This window comes from Fundulus heteroclitus, unplaced genomic scaffold, assembly GCF_011125445.2.
Source record: "Fundulus heteroclitus isolate FHET01 unplaced genomic scaffold, MU-UCD_Fhet_4.1 scaffold_74, whole genome shotgun sequence".
NCBI lineage: Eukaryota > Metazoa > Chordata > Actinopteri > Cyprinodontiformes > Fundulidae > Fundulus > Fundulus heteroclitus.
In genome coordinates this window covers 680,121-701,834 of record NW_023397186.1, presented here as the reverse complement: position 1 = coordinate 701,834, position 21,714 = coordinate 680,121, and the positions used below count along the sequence as shown (strand labels likewise).

The 21,714-nt window shown below is 38.8% G+C and overlaps 1 protein-coding gene across 1 annotated transcript in view; it reads right to left on the bottom strand.

The window, feature by feature from the left end:
• Positions 1-21,714, bottom strand: part of LOC105934256 (zeta-sarcoglycan) — a 423,091-nt gene that overhangs the window by 7,049 nt on the left and 394,328 nt on the right. The gene's annotated exons all lie outside the window — the stretch shown is intronic.

Below are 21,714 nucleotides of genomic sequence, written 5' to 3'. Positions count from 1 at the left end.
CAGTTTTAATTAAATTATAAAACAACATAATTTAATACTGTACAATTCTTGGTATAAGTATGAAATGCTCATTTGTATTAGAAAAGGAATAAAAGTTAGGTAGCTCATGACACATATGATTTGCATTTAATCTTCACTTTGAGTTAGTCAAGTGGGGAATTCAATAAAATAGGTTTCTAAAGGATAAGACTATATCTCCTTTGGATACAAAGTGTGACCAGGCAACAGTCAACAGGGCACTATCTATGGATTGCAGTGATCACATGCACGCGTCCTGGCATAATAAGTCTGAGATGTATTTAGGAGCAGGACAAATTAAGGCTTTAAAGGTGAGCAGTCAGAGTTTTAAATCAATAAGAAATCAGAACTGCCAAAGAAGCAGGAAATCTCATGGATAATGTTTATGTGCCTTTTTGTCCCAGCAATGACTGCAGTGGCAGCATTTCAAACCAACTAGATGTGACAGAGGGAGCTCTGACAGATAGCTGAAAGTTGTGAATTACAGTACTTAAGATGAGAGAAGACGAAAAAAGGTGTACTTTGCCGGTCAGCAGTTGAAAGGAATTATCTTATTTATGACATTGACAAAAAGGATCTCATGGTTCAGCATCTAAACCAAAATAGAAACCTTCTTCCGAACAGCTGGGTATTAGAATGCGATAAACTGCAAATGTAAAAATCTGTGACCCAAACAATTTAGGGGACCTTTAGAAAACAGCTTTGATTTTTCACCAAGCTATGAAAATTTGGGAACATTTACATTAAGACATGTGTGTTTTATCAGCAAGAACAGAAATAAAAACATGCATTATGATCTTGGGTAATCTGTGTAATAGAAATACAGTGACTTAATATTTAATTTTATGCTGTGGTTCAGTAAGGTTAAACGATGTAAAAACAAATTTGGCATCATAAAATCTAATAGTAAAGTCAGTAATGGCAATACAAGCATAGCTCTTATCTGGGAAGGCATTTTTAACTGATGAACAGAGGAAGAGCAAGTTACAAGTGTTTATAGTTTTTGAAGTTCTGAGTCAAGAATGACTGGGGAGCTTTTTTACCAATTCTTGATAAGGCATTAAGGCAAGACTTTCAGTTATTTGAGTCAAAATGGTGATTTATTCCATGAAGGTTCCCTATTTAAGATCAATTCAATTAAATTTATTTGCATAGCTCCAGTTCATGTCATCTCAAGGCACTTAACAAAGTCAAATTCAATCAAATCATACAGATTGGTCAAAAGATCCACAGAGACAGTTGTCTGCATTGTCAATGGTTTTGCAGCAATCCCTCATACTGAGCAAGCATGAAGCGACAGTAGAGGGGAAAACTCCCCTTTAACGGGAAGGAAAAACCTCCAGCAGAACCAGACTCAGTGTGAACAGTCATCTGCCTCGACCGACAGGGGGTTAGAGAACACAGAGCAGAGACACAAACAGCACAGAAGCACACATTGATTCAGGAATCAGACTAACCACCGTACATCATGTTGTGATTGTATCACTGAGTTCAGATTTTTTTTAATGTATTTCTCAATAAAATAAATACATTCCGTTTTAACCTGTGTAACTGAACTTAGAACTAGTTGTGGTTACGGGTAAACTGGCACAACAACACAATGGTCATTCTGAAGAGGAGTCTGTTTTTGTGCAGTCAGGTAAGACACGTAAACCACGTTTTTACCGAGGCAAATTTACTTTGTTTGACACTCATTATTATTGATAATAACATAAACGTGCAGAATTGGTAAAATTTCAATAGACCAAAAAACATGAATTTACCACAAGCTGGAGGATGAGACCAAATCAGAATCCAAAATTAAATATTAAAATAATTTAGCAATACACACATTTTAAAAGGTAACTGACAACTAAACTAACATTAAGACCTTATGAAATGTAGGAACCGTTTGGTTTTCCAAGTGAAAAAAATACTATTAGGCATGCTACAAAATAAACAAATATTCTTAAAATAGATGATTTAGGGAGTCTAATGCATTTCATTTCTGAGTTCTAGGTTACTAAACCCAGAACAAAGAAGAAATTTATATATGCAAGGAAAAGACTGATTTTTGACTAAGGTTTGGGAACAAAGCGGCTCCATTTCTTTAGTTTAAAAATGACTAGTTTAATTTACTGCAACAAGATTCATCTAGCTAATCAGAACACTATAGAGACTACTGGCAAATGTGATATCATTATTAATTAAACTTTTCGGAGGCTAAGCAATATGCACTTCATATTGATAAAGAACAATCAATGCAATTATTTGCAGATGGCCTTTTCAAATTACTAACACACTGAATCTGGCCGTATAATATAAAAGTACAAATATGGAAGCCTACATAAGTGCCTGAAAATGTGCATAAACCATGAATTTATGTCTAAGCCCATCTTCCTCTAACACCAGTTTAGCAAGCATGTGCCTCTGGCAACAAGGAAATGGAAAACATGCAGAGAGCAGCAATTATGAAGGGTCAAAACATTTTTCATGGATGATTTCCTTTGGCACAGCCATGAACAGCAAAAGAGGGCGATGAGTGACTTCTCAGAAAGTAGGGGAGGCAGGTCTGAAAGAAACAGCTTTTTTCTGGTATGAAAGGAAAGTGGAAGTAGGACACAAGGAAAAGATTTAAAGGGGAGAATGTAAGAACCGCAGCCTCCCTACTCTCATTTGTTGCAAAGATAAATGTATTTAAATTGTCAGACTTAGGTTGGTAACACCCAGCATGTGGGTGAGAAATCTTGCTGCTTTAATCACGGAACACAATATCTTATCCTCGTGCTTTGATATTTTCTTTATGTCTTTGCTTTGATGTTCTGTAAAGTACTTTGCATTGCCTTGTGTGTTGAAAGGTTCGATGTAAATAAACTTGCCCTGACTTTTCTTTAAATTAGAATTAGAATTGGCATGAAAGGTCTGGCCATATTAATTTCTAAGGAATGAAAACATAAAGAGATAAATAGTAAAGAATTTAGTGTTTGTGTTTGGGCCCGAGTTGCTTGTACTAAATAAATTGAGTTAACGTAAAAATAACAATACATAAGCACAGGTAACCAGGATAGCATTTCAAGAGTTTCCCTAGCTAGCTGTGAAGGTTGATGTAAGGGCAAAGTTTCAAATTAATAGACACATTCACTGTTTTCATACAAAAATAGAAAAGCTTGTGTGCATGTGTTTATTCCTCACTAAAGTTATTGCAAATAATGTTCAGTCATAGATGGGCCAATATTAAACTACGTTATCAAAATGTTGGTGTTTTTTGAGGACATCTTTGCCAGTCTACCTTACATTTGAATCAACTGGATTGGCCAGATCATTCAGTGTGAAAGTTATTATTGAGTAAAGAAGAGTCGGTCCCTATTTCTAGCATCAGTGAAGTGTTAAAAAATGAATGGTGCAAAGATAGATAGCCATGTAATCTTGGATGTTTTTGAGACATTTTTCTTTTCTTTTCCTGAGTCAGCTTTTTTATTAAAGCAGTTCAGTTCCAGAAAGTAGAACAATATTTTGTTATTTATAAATCTATATGAGAAACTGGAATTAGACAAACTGTTGTTTGTTCTCGAGGACTTTACAATAAAACTGATTAGCCACAAAATTTCTGTTTAATTTTTTTTTGTAACCAATTAGTTTGTCTTTTCCCTCAATGCCAAGGGGGTGCCAGAGAGCCCACATCTGTCAGATAGTTTTTTTTTTTTGTGCGTTACATAGACAAATTCCTGTACACTGTCTTTGTGAGTGTTTGTGATGATTAATTCCCTCCACTACCCTGACTATTTTTCAGCGTCTAATAACAGACAAGCAGAAGCAGAAAAACCACAGACACGGGTAGTGATAGCCTAATGGAACTTCTCCAAACTTGACCTTCATCTTCCCATCTCCCATCATCTTAAGTACATGCTGGCAGCCAGTATCAGTTGGCATGTTTATTACTGTAGGTAACTTGCATCTCTTCTGTAAAGTGACAACATACTCTGTCAGCAGTATGTCTTTGTGTTATCACATCAAAGCTTGTTGGTCTCAGTAAAGTAAACTACTGGGGTCATTTTACAATAAAATTCTTCATTTAAAATTTTTACACACCAATATAGTTTAATTTCTGTCTGAAAATGTTAGTCTTACATTCAGTCAAAACATCATCGTCATCATCTCAGATATGCTGCTCCCTGTACATATTGGTTTGTTTTTGAGCCCACCACCTGAACTGAGGGAAACCAACAAAAAAATCTACTCTTGCCTTCATGCTTAGATCAAAGTTTGATGGAGAGTGGTGGTGGTGAGTCAGGGAGTCATATCTGACACTTTATTGGCTGTGATTTTTGACAAGAACCTTTTGCTTTACAAATATCTGAGCACAAATAGTGAAAATTCACAAACAAAAAATCTTGACCGAGAGGTAGAGTGCTACAACCGAATCACAGGGCATTTGGGCCACCATAGTCTGGGTACAAAAACACAGATCTAAGGGGAAGTAGGAAATGTTGATGCAGTCATATATTTGTGCAAGTGAGGGCTGAGTTTAGAGAGAAAACAGTCTAGTTCTATAAAACACGAACAAGAACGTCTGCCCAGTGTTTTTGTTCGCAAAGGTAGCACTATAGATGAAATTCTTCCCCAAATAAATTGTTGTTTTTTGTTTTTGCTCAGTGCAATTGCCCCCAGTGTAATCTTCACATGATTTGTAAACCTAATCACAATTACTTTTAGTGGTTTTAAATCGTTGACCATTCATCTCAATAGAAACTTACTTTTAAAGCACATCAGCATTGACCTATAACTGAATATTTTTTGAAAGTAATTACAACACAGTTTGTCACATAGGAAGTATTATATGAACACGTCATATACAGTAACTGAACAGCTAAATACGTTACATCTTTCCAGTTCTCTGTCAGAACTTTGCCTTTTTATTCTCCAAATCTTGACCTACAATTATACTGTTTAAATAATTACATCATTGCAACGGTGGCGCAAGAGTTAGGGTGGTTATCCTGTAATTGCCGGTTCGATCCCCTGTTCCGACCGTCTCATTTGTTGTGTCCTTGGGCAAGATACTTTGGCGGTAGTCCAGTGGCAGCCCCAGGGCAGCTGTGGCTACTAACATAGCTCACCACCATCAGGGTGTGAATGTGTGCGTGAATCACTGACTGTAGTGTAAAGCACTTTGGGATCATTGGACTTGATAAAGTGCTATACAAGTACAAGCTATTTACCATACAGGAACTGAACAGAGAGAAGAAAAAAAAGTCGAAAAACTTTAAAACATTTTCAGAAAACCTATACAAACTATTGATAAAGGCCACATTAAAAAGATAACAAGAAATCCTGGTCTTTTGGAAGCAAAACATTAAAAAATTGGTCGTATTACGTATATGCTGAAATCAAAATGATCAGAATATTTTTTATTAAAGCAGAAAATATGTAAGCACTCTGGCAGTGAATTATAGTTCTCTTACCCTAGCAGAAAAGGGGTGATTTTAAAGCAATCATAACAAACTCTTGCAACTTTGATGTTTGTTAGGCGACATATGTCAGACCGCTTCTGATCTTCACATCTACTTCTCTCAAGGAAAAACTTAACGACTACTTTTTAGAGGACTGCCAGGACCCAAAATAGACGAGAAAGTGTTGACTTTAAAATCTTTAGCTGAGATGTTGAAGGAATTGAGGAGTGAAAAGAGAGAGGTATAGAGAGGCATAATGGAGGTCAAAAGGACTATAACAGAAGTATTTCAGCGCACACAAACACCCAGAATTGTGCCCACACAATTCAACCTTCATGACTGTCTTTCCATAGCTAACCTTTCTTCCAGTTTTTTTCCTTTTTGTTCTTTTCTTGCTCCCACACAGAACACACACAGATTCTCCAACAACTCAAATAGGTGGGTGGCGGTGAAGCTATCTGAGTGTATTACACAGCCCATTAGCCTGGTTGAATGGACAGATGCTAGAATTGGAGCTGACAATGGACTAAATGACAGAGGCTGAAGAGACACAAAGTATATCAAACCCAAACAAGGAGGGACAAAGAGAAAAAAAAATTGTCAGTACTACTGTACACCATAAGCAGACGTCGGTAGTCCTATGGAATAAAAATCACGTAAACATGTATAAGTAGAGCAGAAGTGACAAAAGTAATCTTCACAAAAGCACAGGCTTGGTTAGTAAAACCTTTGGTAAAATACCACAGTATTATGCGATCCAAGTACGGTATTTACACTTTTATTAACAAGAGCTGTAGTACATGTAAGGAAGGTATGGCACTGCTTTACTCCATAGTTCAAACAGTTTAAAGGTGACCTATTATGCTTCCTTTTAAACATTTACGATAGGCTTATGGGCTATGAAAAACATGTTAATACATTTTTTTGCACAAAATCATTCTCTGATAATGAAATTTCATCTCCCCAGTTTCATCTACTTTGAGCTCCTTTCAGAATGAGTTATTTTTAGGGTTCTGCCTGTCAGGAATGCAGTTCTGTGCAGTAGAGGTGTGTTGTTGTTCTTAACTTCTGCCTGCAGGGTGCAACAGGCAGATGCCATCCACAGGTGTTTTCCATCCATGCCAGTTTATGAGGAGTGCTTAAGGCAGCTGGAGACAGATGGAAAGCATCAGAGCATTACCTCACCTGAGCAGTACCTGACCAGATCCTTGCTCCTGGTTTGCTCCTTGCTTTCTTGTGTTCCCTCAACTAATCCTTTGTACCTCTCTTCCTCAGATTTACCTTGTTCCTGTCCAGTCCTGCTAACACTCTCCCCAGTCATCTTCATCCAGTACTATGGCTGTTCCGAATGCCACGAGCCTTCCTGGCACTCCATTCAACCATACTCCTCTGCTCTTGATGGCGTCCTGGAACCACCACCTGGCTTGTCCAGCCTCTTCTGTGGATAAACCACCAGGTAAGGAACCACACCGCTGTTTGCCATCTGCAACCACTGCCAGTCTCACTCCTTCCAGTTCATCATCCACCTATCCATCTGTAAGTCAACCTCTGCCACACCATCTAGCCGACCTATCTGTTGTTGGTGTTGACTTCTCCTCTCTCACTTTCCACAATCCATCACCAGAGCCTTCCCAACTGGCCAGAACCACCATCCACTTCCACTACCCCCTTTTACCTTTCCTTACAATAAACAATTCAAATTAATGACTCACTTAAAACCAGTATAAGGAGACAATCTTCAATCTGGAGCAAGGTTTTTCTTTGTTACAAAGGAAGACAAGTTTCTTTGGCCCTGCATTGACTATCGTGAACTTAGTCAGATAACTTTTAAAAGTAAATACTCTTTACCTTTCCTCACATTGGCATTTGATTCAGTACATGGGATATCCATATTTTTCAAAGATGATCTCAGTTATGCTTATGACCTGGTACACATCAGAAAGGGGGACAAATGGAAAACTACCTTCATGACACCCATAGGCCATTATGAATATTTGTCATGCCTTTTGGTCTCACCAGTGTCCCATCAGTTTTCCAATTTTCATCAACAATGTCAGGCTTTCTCCATAACTTTGTTTGTTGCCTAGATGATACACTCATTATCTCCAAAAACCTCAGTGACCCCTAGCAGCATGTGATGTTGTTCCTACAGAGGCTGCCAGATAACCAGTTGTTTGTCAAAGCAGAGAAGTAAGTTCCAGGTCTCATCTACAACCTCCTTGAGCTACTTCTTCGAGGGTGAACGGGTGAAGAAGGACACCAGCAAGATCCAAGAGGTGGTCAACTGACTGGTACCGATGAACCCATAAACAGCTCCAAAGGTTCTTGGGATTTGCAAACTTCTACCGACACTTCATCAAGGATTGTCAGCCTAATCACCTAACCTCTGTTGGCTCTCACCTCATCCAAGACCCACATATTTTTGACTCCACCTGCTGATCAACCCTGATGGAGTTAATGGACCGATTCACCTCTGGGCCAATCGCCAATAATCCAGATCACAATAAGCAGTTTGTCGTTGAAGTTGACCAGGAGTTACTGGCCATCAAGCTTGCCTTTGAGGAATGGAGGCATTGCTTTGTTGTGTAATTATACACTGTTTAAAGTTATCTAATGTTTAATACATAACCCTCTGTCTGTTAGGTATTGTCCGGTGGATATCAGCTCTTAAGCTGATATCAGGACAATAGTTGAAAAGGATGATACGAGCACTGACCATCTTTTAACAGCAAACTCTGCACACACATAGAATAAATGTGAGTGACAACTTCTCTTCCAGTTTAAGAATTTAATAATAATAATAAATAAAATCAACATCCAGAAAACATCACTATACAATGCTGTTTATGTGAATTAACACTGTATTTCAATCAATAAATCCTCTCTACTAGGCTAGCAACACTTAAATAAACTGCTAAGCAAAATGAAGATAAAAATGAACATGCAAAAAGACAAAAGACAACATAAAAGTGGTGATCATCATCCGAATAATTTAGTGAATCCTGGTTCACTGCAGATCTGACTTAAACAACATGGAGAGAGATTAAATTAGCTTCACTAATTCAGAACAACATTTAGCATGATTTTCAACCCATTTACAATGCAAATCCCGAGTTACACAAAACATTATGTGAGTAAATAACATTTAAAAGAATGATTTGCTCAGTAAAATCTTTACTGTAGGGACGCTTGATCTTATCAATGCGATTATTCCTCCGGTAGGTAGGGGTCGCTGCAGCGACCAGTTGCTAGAATCGGCTAATCCTAAAGTTACACAAAACGCCTTAAAATCGGCATTGATATTCCATATTAATGCGGTAACAACGGTCATAACACCATCGGACAATGGCAGAGCGAAATGAAGCAAACCTTATGTTTGAAACAAGCTTTTGTTGAATGACGGGTTGTAGCAGGCGATTTCAGCAGATTTTACCCTCGGCTTGGGTAAGTGGCTCCTGTGCCGCCTTTTCAGCTCTGCATTCTCATGAATCAGCTCCGTCTGGAGTCCACTGAGGAAGCAAAACAAAGCTGGCATAGATAGATTTGTTCACTTCGGCATCTGTTTTAAGCACAAGTGAGAGACTTATGTTTGAATCATCTGCTGGCAGTTTCTCTGATGCCAGCAGGAACTGAGTTTCAGAGAGGCTAATTTTTACTCAGCTCGTGGGTCTTTCAGGTCCCATGAGGCCCCATGCCTGGCTCATGCGGAGAGGGGGGTGGGGGGGTGAGGGGACTCTCTCTCCTTGAGAGTCCCAGGAAGGAGAAGTGAAGACTGAGGGAGATTGTCTGTGGGAGCAAAGTTTTATAGCACTGATGGAATTCTGCTGAGAGGGGAGGTCCTTTGTGTCTGTGAGAGTCTAAAACTTCTGTTGCTTCCAATCCAATCTGATTTTATTTTTCTCATCATGGCTCAATGGCACTACAGCTTGGAGGGCATGCTATTCCCCATACTCATCTGGAGTAGCCACAAGAACCTGGCTTGTCTTCAGACAGCTAGATGACTCAATGCCGTCAATCTCACTGATCACCCTTCTTCTCTCATTTCCACTTCACCATAAACTACCATCCCGGCTCCAAGAACATCAAACCAAAGCCACTCTTTGAGGAGTATTTGTCCAAAAAAAGATGCTCCCTCTCCTGGGACCTGGAAAGTTGTATCTGGCAGGGTCTTGCCAACGAAGCAGATCCCAGGGAAGGGGACAAATCTACATCCCAGCATCCGTCAGATCCCAGGAACTTGAGAACACCCAAGCTGCCTCTTCGAGCATAGTCCAACTTCCTGGAGTTAACATCTCGCCTGGGTTGAGTACGCACACATCAATCACATCTCTGCTGCCGCTTAAAAATCCCCAATTAAAGCCTCCCTGGAATACAACCAATCGTCTCTGCTGCCATCAACCTTCCCGGAAGCCATCCTGCCCTCAGTCAAAAGCCATCTCAAAGGATACAAGAGAGTTTTGGACTCAGAACAAAAAATACAGACAGGAAGAGGACTACAGCTCCTGCCTACCAGCCTGGCCAAGAAGTGTGGCTGTCTGTCAAGATTTTCCCCGCAAGGTGTACTCCAGGAAGTTGGCACCCAGGTTCTTAGGTCCCTTGAGAATTGACTCCGTCATCAACCCATCTTCCGTTTACCTCAAATTATCGGACCATCGAATGCCCCCACTTTTCCATTTTTGCGAAATCAAGCCCATCCTGTACAGTTTGTTGTTCTTGTAATGCATATGAGGTGTAGGTGGCGCTAATACCACTAGTGTCCTTATGGGATTTTCAGTGCAATTTAGCATAATACAAACCGCTAGTTGTCTGTGTCTTTTCAGCTGAAGTTTAGTGTAAGGGAATTATATACACATTTGTTGGCATGTATTGATGCCAATGTAACGTTGTATATGTAATTTTATCCCCCAAATAATAATTATAACTTCAATGTACGATGTGACCTAAAAGTACTATGTTAAATGTTGGTGTTACAGTTTGACTTAACTTAGGTTGCTAGGTGAGGAGCTGGGCTTGGCTAGTGTTGCTTGGAGAGGGGCAGTGCTCGCTGAATGTGACATAATAATCGGGACACAGATTATTACGTGAATATAACATTTACTTCACACTCCCAGCCATCTCTGGTAGTGTGAAGTATAGGCTAATAACTTTTGTGACATGAATCACACCTTTTTAAAAGTGTCCACATCTCTAAGTCATTGGCAGGTATCTGCTAATCTGTTATCTCTCTCATAAACACACATAGATGCCGTCTCTTAAGTGGAGCTGAATGATGAAAACAAGCTTTAGAAGTAAACAGAAAACCTCTGGAGACTGAAAAAGAAGGGGCAGCTGGTGAAGTGCGTTTTGAGTTCACCATAGTTCATATTTTTGTGTTGGCCAAGCATATATACATTTGGGGATCTTTCTATTGATAATTGTGTTTTTTGCTGTACTCTTATAATATTGTATGCAATTATTCTTCAGCTCAAATTGCAGTGTTTTGTGTGATTTGTATGTTCTATGTTTATGTATCACCACTGGCCCATACGACAGGGAGTTGCTTTCTGCCAACATTTTTATTTACTCGTTATTCTTGCCTTACCCGCAGGTAAAAAAACAAGCAGTAGGAGAAAATAAGCTAGTCCCTGTATAGCACCCTGTAACACCTCCAGGCTATGACATTTTAATAAACCCCAGGACTGTGTCAACAAACAACAAAACTTGAATGTATCCTAACTTTGTGAAAACTTCCTGTAATTAATCTGATTTTCCTTCATAGAACTCAGCACCCAAATGAAGTAAGCAGATGCTAATAATTTATGTGCACTGAAGTTGCACATATGTAGGTAAGACAAGATTCACCTTTGTAATACCTAGAGTGCAGCCTTTATTCCACTACCCATGTGGGTTTACAGCAATGCCCAGTTTGGGACATGTGAGCTTAAAGGCCTGATCAGTGTGATTTAAACATATAAGCCTGTTGTTTTATAACTGAAGAAGTCTTTTGGATGAGAGATAAAATGTAATCAAGAGACAAGCTACATCCAACTGCCTTTTACTTGATCATTTGGGATATTCTACATGTCAACTCAATGGAGATTTGGCACATTTAGGTTTTTTTTTGGCCTTTTGCTGTGTAAAGAAATTAAACAAAAACTAATTTAAAACTGAATACAGAAATTACATTTCTGCTTCTATGGCTGCACATCATTTGTAACAGAGGCAGAGCTGTTTTTATTTGGAAAAAAAGATTGTACATATGCACACGATTGCATTTGTGTTTGTCTACGTTGCCTTTTCTGTACTGATCCTTATGTGAAGCACTTTGGTTAACTGTATGTTAAATGTGCATAATAAATAAAATGTTTATTTACATTGACACATCGGATTGAAATTCCCTTGATGGAATAATGTTGATTGTCCTTGCTGTCGGTTTTGTAGGTAAAAATAAGCAGCGTGTGTCCTTTGAATCCTGCAGCTTCTATATTCTTTTGTGACTTTGCATCAATGTGTGGGACTTGTTTAATTTTAGAAAATGCTGACTCTTCATTTCAGCTTCAAGAAGGCATATTTTCCTTGGACTTAACAAAATGAATGGTGTCTAGGTTCAGCAAACTAAGTCACAAAAGATTAAAGATTTACAGATGAACCTAAAACATTTTTGAAAATCCTTTATGCCCAAGATAAGACAATTGAAATGACCCGAATGGCAGAAAACTCAGATAAACTTAGTTTGATGTGAATATTGGTGGTCCTATTCTCACCCCTTTTTCAGCAGGGCCGAGCTCAATTTGTGGTAGCGGCATCTAATACTGGCACTTCCGGTGGCAGCTCCAGCTACTAGTGGCACTTCCGGTGGCAGCGACACCTACTAGTGGCACTTCCGGTGGCAGCGACACCTAGTAGTGGCACTTCCAGTGGCACTTTCACTGGCATGCGACTGCATAGAAGATGTCACGGCTGTTGCCGCATTCCTGTTAGTGTGTGGGCATTTGTTATAGATGCCTGTAAGTCTATAACTACCTCCAAATAATGACGTTTTATTGATATTATTTCCAATAAAAGCTTGTGGAACTTTGGCCAGCTGCCTGCCACAAGGTGTCACAAGGCCAGTGGTCTAGCTGCTGTAACTAATGGCAGGTTCTCTGGCATGCAGCTGCCACAAGGTGTCGCTAAGTCGGCAGGCCGCCTGCCGCACTTCTGCTGCTGTTTACGGGCAAATGCTTTGATTTTGCGGGTATTTAATACCTATTCTATATTTACTTTCAATTAAACAGGTGCGAAATTCACATCATTTAATAAACATTTTTAAACTATTTAATAAAGTTATAAGGTGACTGTATGAGTGGTTTGACTCGTGATAAGAAAAACAAATGTGGTGATATAAAAACATCACGTGAAAACACGCTGGCACACTTTGGAGGTCCGTGGCCATTGGGTGCCATCCATCCATCCATCCATTCATTTTCCGATACGCTTATCCCTGCTGGGTTCGCGAGGAGTGCCGGTGCCGATCTCCAGCTGTCAATGGGTGAGAGGCGGGGTACACCTGGACAGGTCGGCTGTCTATCGTAGGGCAGAAATAGCCCAGTCTTTTGCCAAATTTACTGTGATGTCGCCAAGACCAACTGCGCTAGGATAGACAGGTGTCGTGCCAAACGACTTATCACTTATCCCCGCCAGAATTGGTATTCCCTTGCGTCAGGAGCGCATTCAGCTGAAAGAATCAATCCAGCCAACTACACCTCATTTCCAACCTATTAGGAGTGGAAATGAAGATGTTTTACTTTGGTGTCGTTACATTATCGTTCAGTTAGTGGGTTAAAACTGAAAATGTAACACTTGTTACACTTCCTGTGGCACTAGTAGCTGGATCTGCCACAGGAAGTGCCACTAGTAGCTGCCGCAAATTGAGCCTGCTGTCTCTCCCCTTTTTTGCACTATTATTTCCTTTTAGTGTAATTATCCATGCAACAAAAAATTAAGTTTTGATGGGGACAAGTTCACTGCAAATCTGTATGCATTTTATTAAAGTTACCTTTGTTCTGGCCTTCATGCCTTTCTCAAGATTAGTGTTCTTGGTTTTATATATTTATATTTATTTCTTTTTGCCAAATACAATCAAGTAAGACACCATCTGTACATGTGACCCCTGGATTTTCCTTGCTTAAATCTCCCACAGGAACTTACTTGCTACTCGTGCCGTCTGCAATATATTTATTGAAAAGACACATCCTCAATGACGGTAAAGTGAGAGCAATTTCTGGGTCATGGAGAAGATGGGAACAAGCCAAACCTACATGAATGGAGGGCACCCAGAGAGTAGCTGACTGCAGAAAAAGATATTGGGAGATGCAGATTGTGTGTGTTTGAGAGAGAGAGAGAGAGAGAGAGAGAGAGAGAGAGAGAGAGAGAGAGAGAGAGAGAGAGAGAGAGAGAGAGAGAGACAGAGAGAGAGAGAAAGAGAGAGAGAGGATAATAATGAAAAAAAAAAGCCTGAGAGGATCTGTCAGCTCTGGTTGGCTTTGATTTTAATGGAAGCCAGGGCTAGCCTACCTCTAACCCATTTGGCCCTAATTCCACCGCTGCTTTCCAAACTTTTTAAACTTTAATGGTCCCTTCTTAAGTGCCAGCTGCTGACAACATTGATTTGGGTTTAAGCTTTGCTGTCCTGTGTTCCTTTATTTTCTCCTGCAAAATCAACAAAAACATCTATTTTCTGCCATCCTTCTCCACCTCCCACTAATCTGATCCTCCTTCTATCCAGCCTTCATCCGCTGTCCTCGGATTATTTGACGCTGTCAGCAGTCGAATGAAGCGTGTATGAGAATAGATGAAAAGGAATGCTATTTTGATAAGGTGTGGTTTTCTCTCTCTTTTTTGGAGGAAACAGTCTAGTTCTTATTATTAGTACTTGTATTTAACAGGTGTGGTCTAAACTCGGAAATGTAGACATTTGCAGTCTATTGCAATGTATTTATTTATTGCTTGTTTGTGCATGTAGCAACATCTACTGCTGTATCAAAATACATTCAAAACAATCTGTGGAAGTGGACCTTCATTTTTTTGCATTTCTACTTTGCACGGAGGATTTTTTGATTTTAGTTATGTCCCCGCTGAGGCTCTAGTCAAGAGGTTACATGAGGACCCATTGTTTTTTCAATGAATTTTTAAACTCCTAAACTTTATTTTAGCAAAGCTGGCTGAATGACAATAAAAAAATCACTGTATACATCTGCCATATTTATGGACACAATAACTTACTTGTTTCACATAAATGTATAAAGTTGTGCAACTTTGTCAAAACTATCATTGTAGAAAAGAGCACTCTTTCTTACCAATAACATAAAGTGAATGTTTACAGTTTGCCAAACATGGTGGTGGCAACACCATGCTAATAGAATAAACAGAATAAAATCCAGCAGCATGCAAAGAGATGTCTATACATGTTTAATAACTCAAATGCCATTGACATAAAATAAGGACTTGTAACATTTTTACACATTATCCTATTTCTTAACTGCTTATTTTAAAATAGGCCAAATTTGGCTTTAAAATCAAAGGGCAGATCTCAGCTGAGGCTGCAAATGTTTTTGTTCTACTTTTTTCTTGGTGTGGGTGGGGAGGGTGTGGGGTCTTCTTTGGTGCAACCCCTCTTATTTTTGACAATTGCTTTTATTCCAAGAATTTAACACCTGTCCACTCTCAAGCATCACCCACCTATGCTTTAGAGGACTCCATCCCTCAGCCCCCTACCCCACCACTATCCTCTCCCTTTCACCACTTGAGTGTTGCAGCAAACTGTGAAAGATCAAGATGCAAAAGGCTCCAGGCTCTTAAGGTGCTGTGCAGATCAACTGTGTGACATCATGGGATGCATGTTCAACATAAGACTGGAGCTGAGAAAAACAACTCAGATGTGGAAGACCTCTTGTGGGGTACCAGTGCTGAAGACCACGTATCCGAAGGACCTCAGCAGATACCGGCAGGTAGCACTGACCTCGCATCTGATGAAGACTATAGAGAGGTTGCCTCAACCATTCCCACCCCATGGTGAGGTCTTCATTGGATTTGCCTAACAGCCTGGCGTCAGTGTGGATGATACCATCATCGACCTCCTGCACCAAGTTACAAAGAATGCCTTGTTGCATTGTGAGGATCAATCTATTTGGTTTCAGTACTTTTAACGCCATCTAGCCTGGACTTCTGAGGGGAAAGCTGGAGCTGTCAGGAGTGGACCACCACATGTCCCAGACAGTGGCTAATGGATTGCCTCACTGGCTACCTATAGTATGTGAGGACACAGGGCTGTGTCCTTCACTGGCTGGTCTGATGTACAGGGGCCCCACATGGACAATTGTCATCATCTACAAATGTAACTATCTTGCCTTAGTCAGCATCATCAAAAATGAGGATGACTGGTGCCAGCAGAACAATAATCTCCTGATGAACGCAGTGATAACTCAGGAGCTGGTGGTGGATTTCCACATGCAGATGCCCACCACCCCAACTCTGGTGAACATCAACAGAGCTGACACTGAGATAGTGGACTGTTGTCAGAAACCTGGGTGTTCACCTGAACAATAAACTGAACTGGAGTCTGGAATCACCACACTGATGGTCTTTATAGAAGGGGTCAGAGACTAAATGAGTGTAGAGGGCGCGCCTGAAGGCTGTTTTTGCCTCTGAGGTGGCACCAGCCATCTTCTGTGGTGTAGTTGGCTTATGTATTTTTTTATTTCTTTTTATTTTATTTTTAAATAACTTTACTTAGTTGCACATTCATTCAATCTGATCATTCTATTTTTAATAACTGTTCAGTATGTCTCTTTTCTGATTTCCCTGCTCCTTGTTTTTCTGTCGAACAATGGAGGCTATTTCTATTCCGTTCTATGTACGTGAAATGTAATGTAATTTGTGATTGTAATAGGTCTACATTTGAAAAGAGCTCAAGGGGAATGAATACTTTATGAATATGTACCATCACTTATTCACTTGTTTAAATATCAAACAACTGTACTAAGATTGTGAGTAGGTCTCAAACAGACTGAGGGGAAATAATTATTTTTCAAACTGTCCATTAAAAAGCAGACCGACAGTGGGGCATGAGATTACTGGAAATAACGGATATAAAAGAGCACATCTAGATCCTGGTGAGGAAGAGGAATGTATATTTTAATCAATACAGTGTCATTGGGTCATTTATCTTATTTTCAAAGCTAAATTAAAACCCTGATTTCACTGTGTTGTTAGTTTCCTTTTCTATCTGAACCCCTAATGGAGACTAACAAAGAGAAGTAGGCTACGTGTTCATTTATGAACTTTTTACATTTGACGATGCCAAGCTTTCCATCTGGTCAACCAGAATAAAAATCTGTCAGTGTGAGCCCTTTGTTCATTTCTAAAAGATGGACTGCAGGGAATGCTTAATATTCTGCATGTGACAATAAGCAACCGTCATTACTTTTATTTGTTTTGAAGCTCTCTTGTGTTTGATGTCCTCTTATGATTTCACATTTGTTTTTTGTTTTGTTTTTTGCTTTGAAATATACAAATAAACGGATCTTTAAACCAAAAAAGGCACAATAACATGGGAAACTACTGCATGAAACTAAGTATTATTGCCAAGTTATACTTGCAAGGGCTTTCTGTAATGAAAACAGTGTCCCATTATGATTTTTTTCCCAGTAAATTCCCATTGATGAGATTTAGGTTATCTTAACTGTTGGCCGGGTAGTCAATCATTTGTTACCTGATAACGTTACTAATTTCAGGAGGTTGCATTGTGTAAAACAAGGCCAAATTTACCAAATTATATGTACTAAGCTTTTTCTTATTAATATGTATTACAATAAGCAGGGACAAAAGAAAGAAACAAACAAACAAAAAAAACATCACAAGAATGTCTAAAGAATGCTGAAACATGTCACACACCATTGAAGCATTTTACATAAAAATCAGAAAAGGTGAGAGAGACTTGAATGTGTCACCTAGGTGACAAATGGGTCTTTTTCATGTACAAGAACAAAACATTTTTCCTAAATGAACCATTTTAAATAAGCTACATGTTGAGGAAACCATGAAAGACATCACATCATATAGTGTGTATAAATGGCTTAAAAATACAGCATTATCTCAAGACTAGACCCAGACCCAGCTTCAAGCACTTGGAAAGAAATTACTTGTGTTTAAAGTGGCATAATATTGTGATATTTCATCATCATACCGCAGCATTATGGTTCTGCCTCTATGACCAGATTTTAAAGTCACTTTTTATGTTCCTTTTATATGCAAGGTAAATATGACATTTTTAAATCACTCAGCTTGATAAACAATTTTTGTTTAGAATACACTAGTTTTTTATCACTTTTAACCTACCCAGAAAAGCCTTTGTTAACAAGTAAGTACAGTTTATTTATGTGACACTTCTCACAGAGGAGACTCACGTAGAGCTGTGCAAGTTAAAATTCATACACATATACAGCATACCTATAAACACTGTAAACAAATACAATCATTAAAAGAAAGTGCCATACATTTAGTTGTGAAATGCCTGTGAAAACAGATATATTTTAAGCTGTCCCTTAAAAATATCAGAAGTGGTTGCAGCTCATACACACTGTGGAAATGTATTCCACCATCTTGATGTTGAAGATTCAACCGCTCTGTGCCCTTTTTCGCTTTAAATCTAGTATGATGAACAACTAGTAAACCCTTATCAGCTAATCTCAGGGACAAAGCCAGTGAAGCAAGTCAGACAGATATAAATGTGCCTGACCACGCAAGGCTCTATATAAAAACATTGATGTCTTTACACAGAATGATGCAACTTACTTGTAGGACCGTGTCAGGACACCAAGACAGGAGTTATGTGGCAGAATTAATCAGATTTTATCAGTAGCCCTGCAGCAATGTTCTGGACTAGCTGAAATGGTCAATAGATACTTTGTTATGACCCATAAACAGAGAATTACAATAATAAAGAAGTTACATGAAACAAAGGTGTTAATGATAATTTCCAGCTCGGAATGGGATATCATAGTTCTGAGTTTGGCACTATTTCTGCGGTGTAAAAAAACAAGCGGGAGATCGTTTTAATATGCTCATCAAGGTTCATAGTTTGATCCAAAGTGAAACCTAGGTGTTTTAGGTTAGAGCACACCTTATAATAAGGTGAACAAATATCAATAACCACTTTAGGAATCATGATGACAGAGGTGCCAAAGGATCTTCTTTTGGCCTTGGCATCTCCTTTGTCATATTGTGGTTGAAGGGGGACCCAAATGCAGATCTTGGTAGTGGGAAAAAGTGTTTTTTAATAAGGAAAATAAGGAAGACTTGCAAAAACTCCAAAAGAGGGCTTGAAAAGTGAGGCAGAGTACAAGTAAAAGTACTCAGGTATCAGTACAGCAGAACAAAATAGAAAAAAAAAACATTTGGCATAGAGAAATCAGTAGAATGTTCCTGTTTTTCCGCCACACCTTTAAACTTTCCCATAAAAAAATAGACACTGCATGCCAATAGCCATGAACTTTTCTAATTTTTCTAATTTGTGTTTCTTTATGTGAGTAATTTGAGACTTTGGGAATACATTTACCCATGCTGATAAGGCTTCCATGGCATTTATGAAGCTGTGCCTTGGTGATCGAAGTTTTTTTTTTTGTGTCTGACTGAAGAGCACTGTAGAAAATGGAGCAGAGGTTGAGAAGCAGAGCACCATAAATCCTTAATTGTTTCAACCCTTTCATGATATTAGGCCTTGTTGCAGGCCCAAAACACAACTCTAGTTAGCGTGTGCTTCATGCTATTGTTCTCTATCAGTGGGGAGGAGATGATGCAAAAAAAGAAGAAAAGAAACCAAAGAAGATAATGGATCAACAGATATAAAGAGATGAAGGTCATTGTAATCATCATAAAGTAAAAAAACAATTTGGATGTTCTTTACCTGGATATTAACAACAGATTTGTGAAGGGTCTAAAAAAAACAACCACCATTATACTTTGAACATTAATGTTATACAAATTGTGTGCAGATTTTATCTAAAATAGGCACTATATGATTTCCATTCAGAAGTAATTTTTAGCTCAAGTCTGTATTTGACAACGTAAACCTTGTCGGGATAGCACAAATCAGCACATAGAAGGGAATCAGACTGGATGTGTGATTATGTAGATGTTATATATATATATATATATATATATATATATATATATATATATATATATATATATATATATATACACGGACGTGCCCCAGAAAACAAAACTTGCCAAATCCGGTCGGGAGAAGGGCGAAAACAGCGTTTCCACCAACAAAAGCCTTCAGAGCCGTTCTCTGATGTTCTTTTAATGAAACAATATTAGGTAGATTGGACAACACAGAAGCAATAGCAGCATCAATGTTAACGCTTGCTTCCTCGATGCAAACCGTCATTGCCTGAATCAGTCTCATGGTCGCTTCTCCACTACGTCAGGTTAAAGTCAAATAGCAGAGAAACAAAAAAATATAAAATTCCTAAAAATGTAAAAAAGTATTGTTCTGTACATTGTATGTCCATAGGGTAAGGGTCTGAACAGTGTAAACAGTGTATCTACAGTATATACACTACATCATTGAGGAAATCTTCATAAGGAACAACAATGAAGACTGGGATTGGATAAGGCTGTGTGGCTTAACAAAACTGGAGGGACAGCTGGACGGTCCATTGGTATATTGTGTGGTATATTCTCATCAATATCATTATTTTAGTCTCCAGAAACTACCAGTTGTATGAAAACAAGGCCATGGAACAATGAAGGCTTTTAGTTGGACTCTTGTCAAAGCCACTGCATGACCATCTGCAGGATCGACAAACACATCCATCAAGACACCTTTCAACCATTGCTGTGCTGCTTTTAAAAACTGTGCTTTTCAAAGTTTAAAAAAATACTCTTTTTGTTCTTGCATATTTATTTTTTCTGTATAAAAATGGAAAAATCATGTATACTACCAATCAAAAGTTTGGACTTACCTTTGTCATTGAATGGCTTTTCCTTATTTTTTATCACTTCCTGAATTACTACTTCATAGGGAAGACATCAAAACTACGACTCACAATTAAATAGAATTATGTATCAAACATAAAATTGTGAAATAACTCAAAACGTCTTGTATACTTTAGCTTTTTTCTAAATACCACACCACCACCACCACCTTTGTTTTGTTTACTGCTTTGGTCATTCTTGACATTCTCTCGATGAAGTGACACTTCAGGTGACTTACGATTTCAGTTTAGTCACCAGAAATGGTTTTCCAACTGTCTTGAAGGAGTTCCCAGATGTTATAATAAAGATAAAGACAAACCATTGAATGAGAAGTTGAGTCCAAACTATTCACAGGTAGTGTATTTTTCAATATTTTCTAATATAACAAAGAACATTTTTTTACAAAATAAAGAACACATAGAGGATACCCAAAGGAAATTCTGCAACAAAAACATGTTGAGCATGTTGCACTGGAACGAGGTCTTGAGGCAACTCATTGAGAGTATATCTTACAGCTGGCTTTGCAACATCTCATGGATGGATGGACTGACAGATGTGTGAAGGCTTGAATGTATTACACTCCTGCATTACTGTGTATAAGAATGGGGGGGGGGGGGGGGGGGTTAGACTTAAAAAAAACAGTTTGTGTGTGACTGACAATGACAGTGCGTGCAACTCGAGGGGGGTCATTCTTCTGTTAATTACTAAGTTAATGACACACTATGCTCCAGTGGACATGCAATATGGCAGGCTGACACACACATACACTCACACACTTATAAACACGCATAGGGATAATGGCAAAGTGTGTTTTGTTGCTCACAAAAAGTGGCAGGCTGCTATGCGACGAGCTTGACAGTGAGATAACAGGCTAACAATGACACACACACACACACACACACACACACACACACACACACACCAGCAACAACTGACAGGGAACCTCATCAAACCAGCTTTAATGAAGTCACTTCTCCCAAATTGAAGAGAGCAAGAAAGTAGTGATGAGAGGAGGAGGGGAGGAAAGGAGGACAAGGTCACTTGGATTGATAACGCTCATTAGCTTAATAAGGTACTTTAATGAAGCTGGCCCACTACAATAGAGTGCAACAAAATCTACAGCCCACACACACGGTAGCACAACATTTCATTTTTTTCTATATTTTCCACTTCAACATTGCTGTTATGATGAGCGTCTGAGTTATAGAGTTTTCTTATGATCTTATTAACCCTACATAAATACAAAATAAATATAAACACAAAC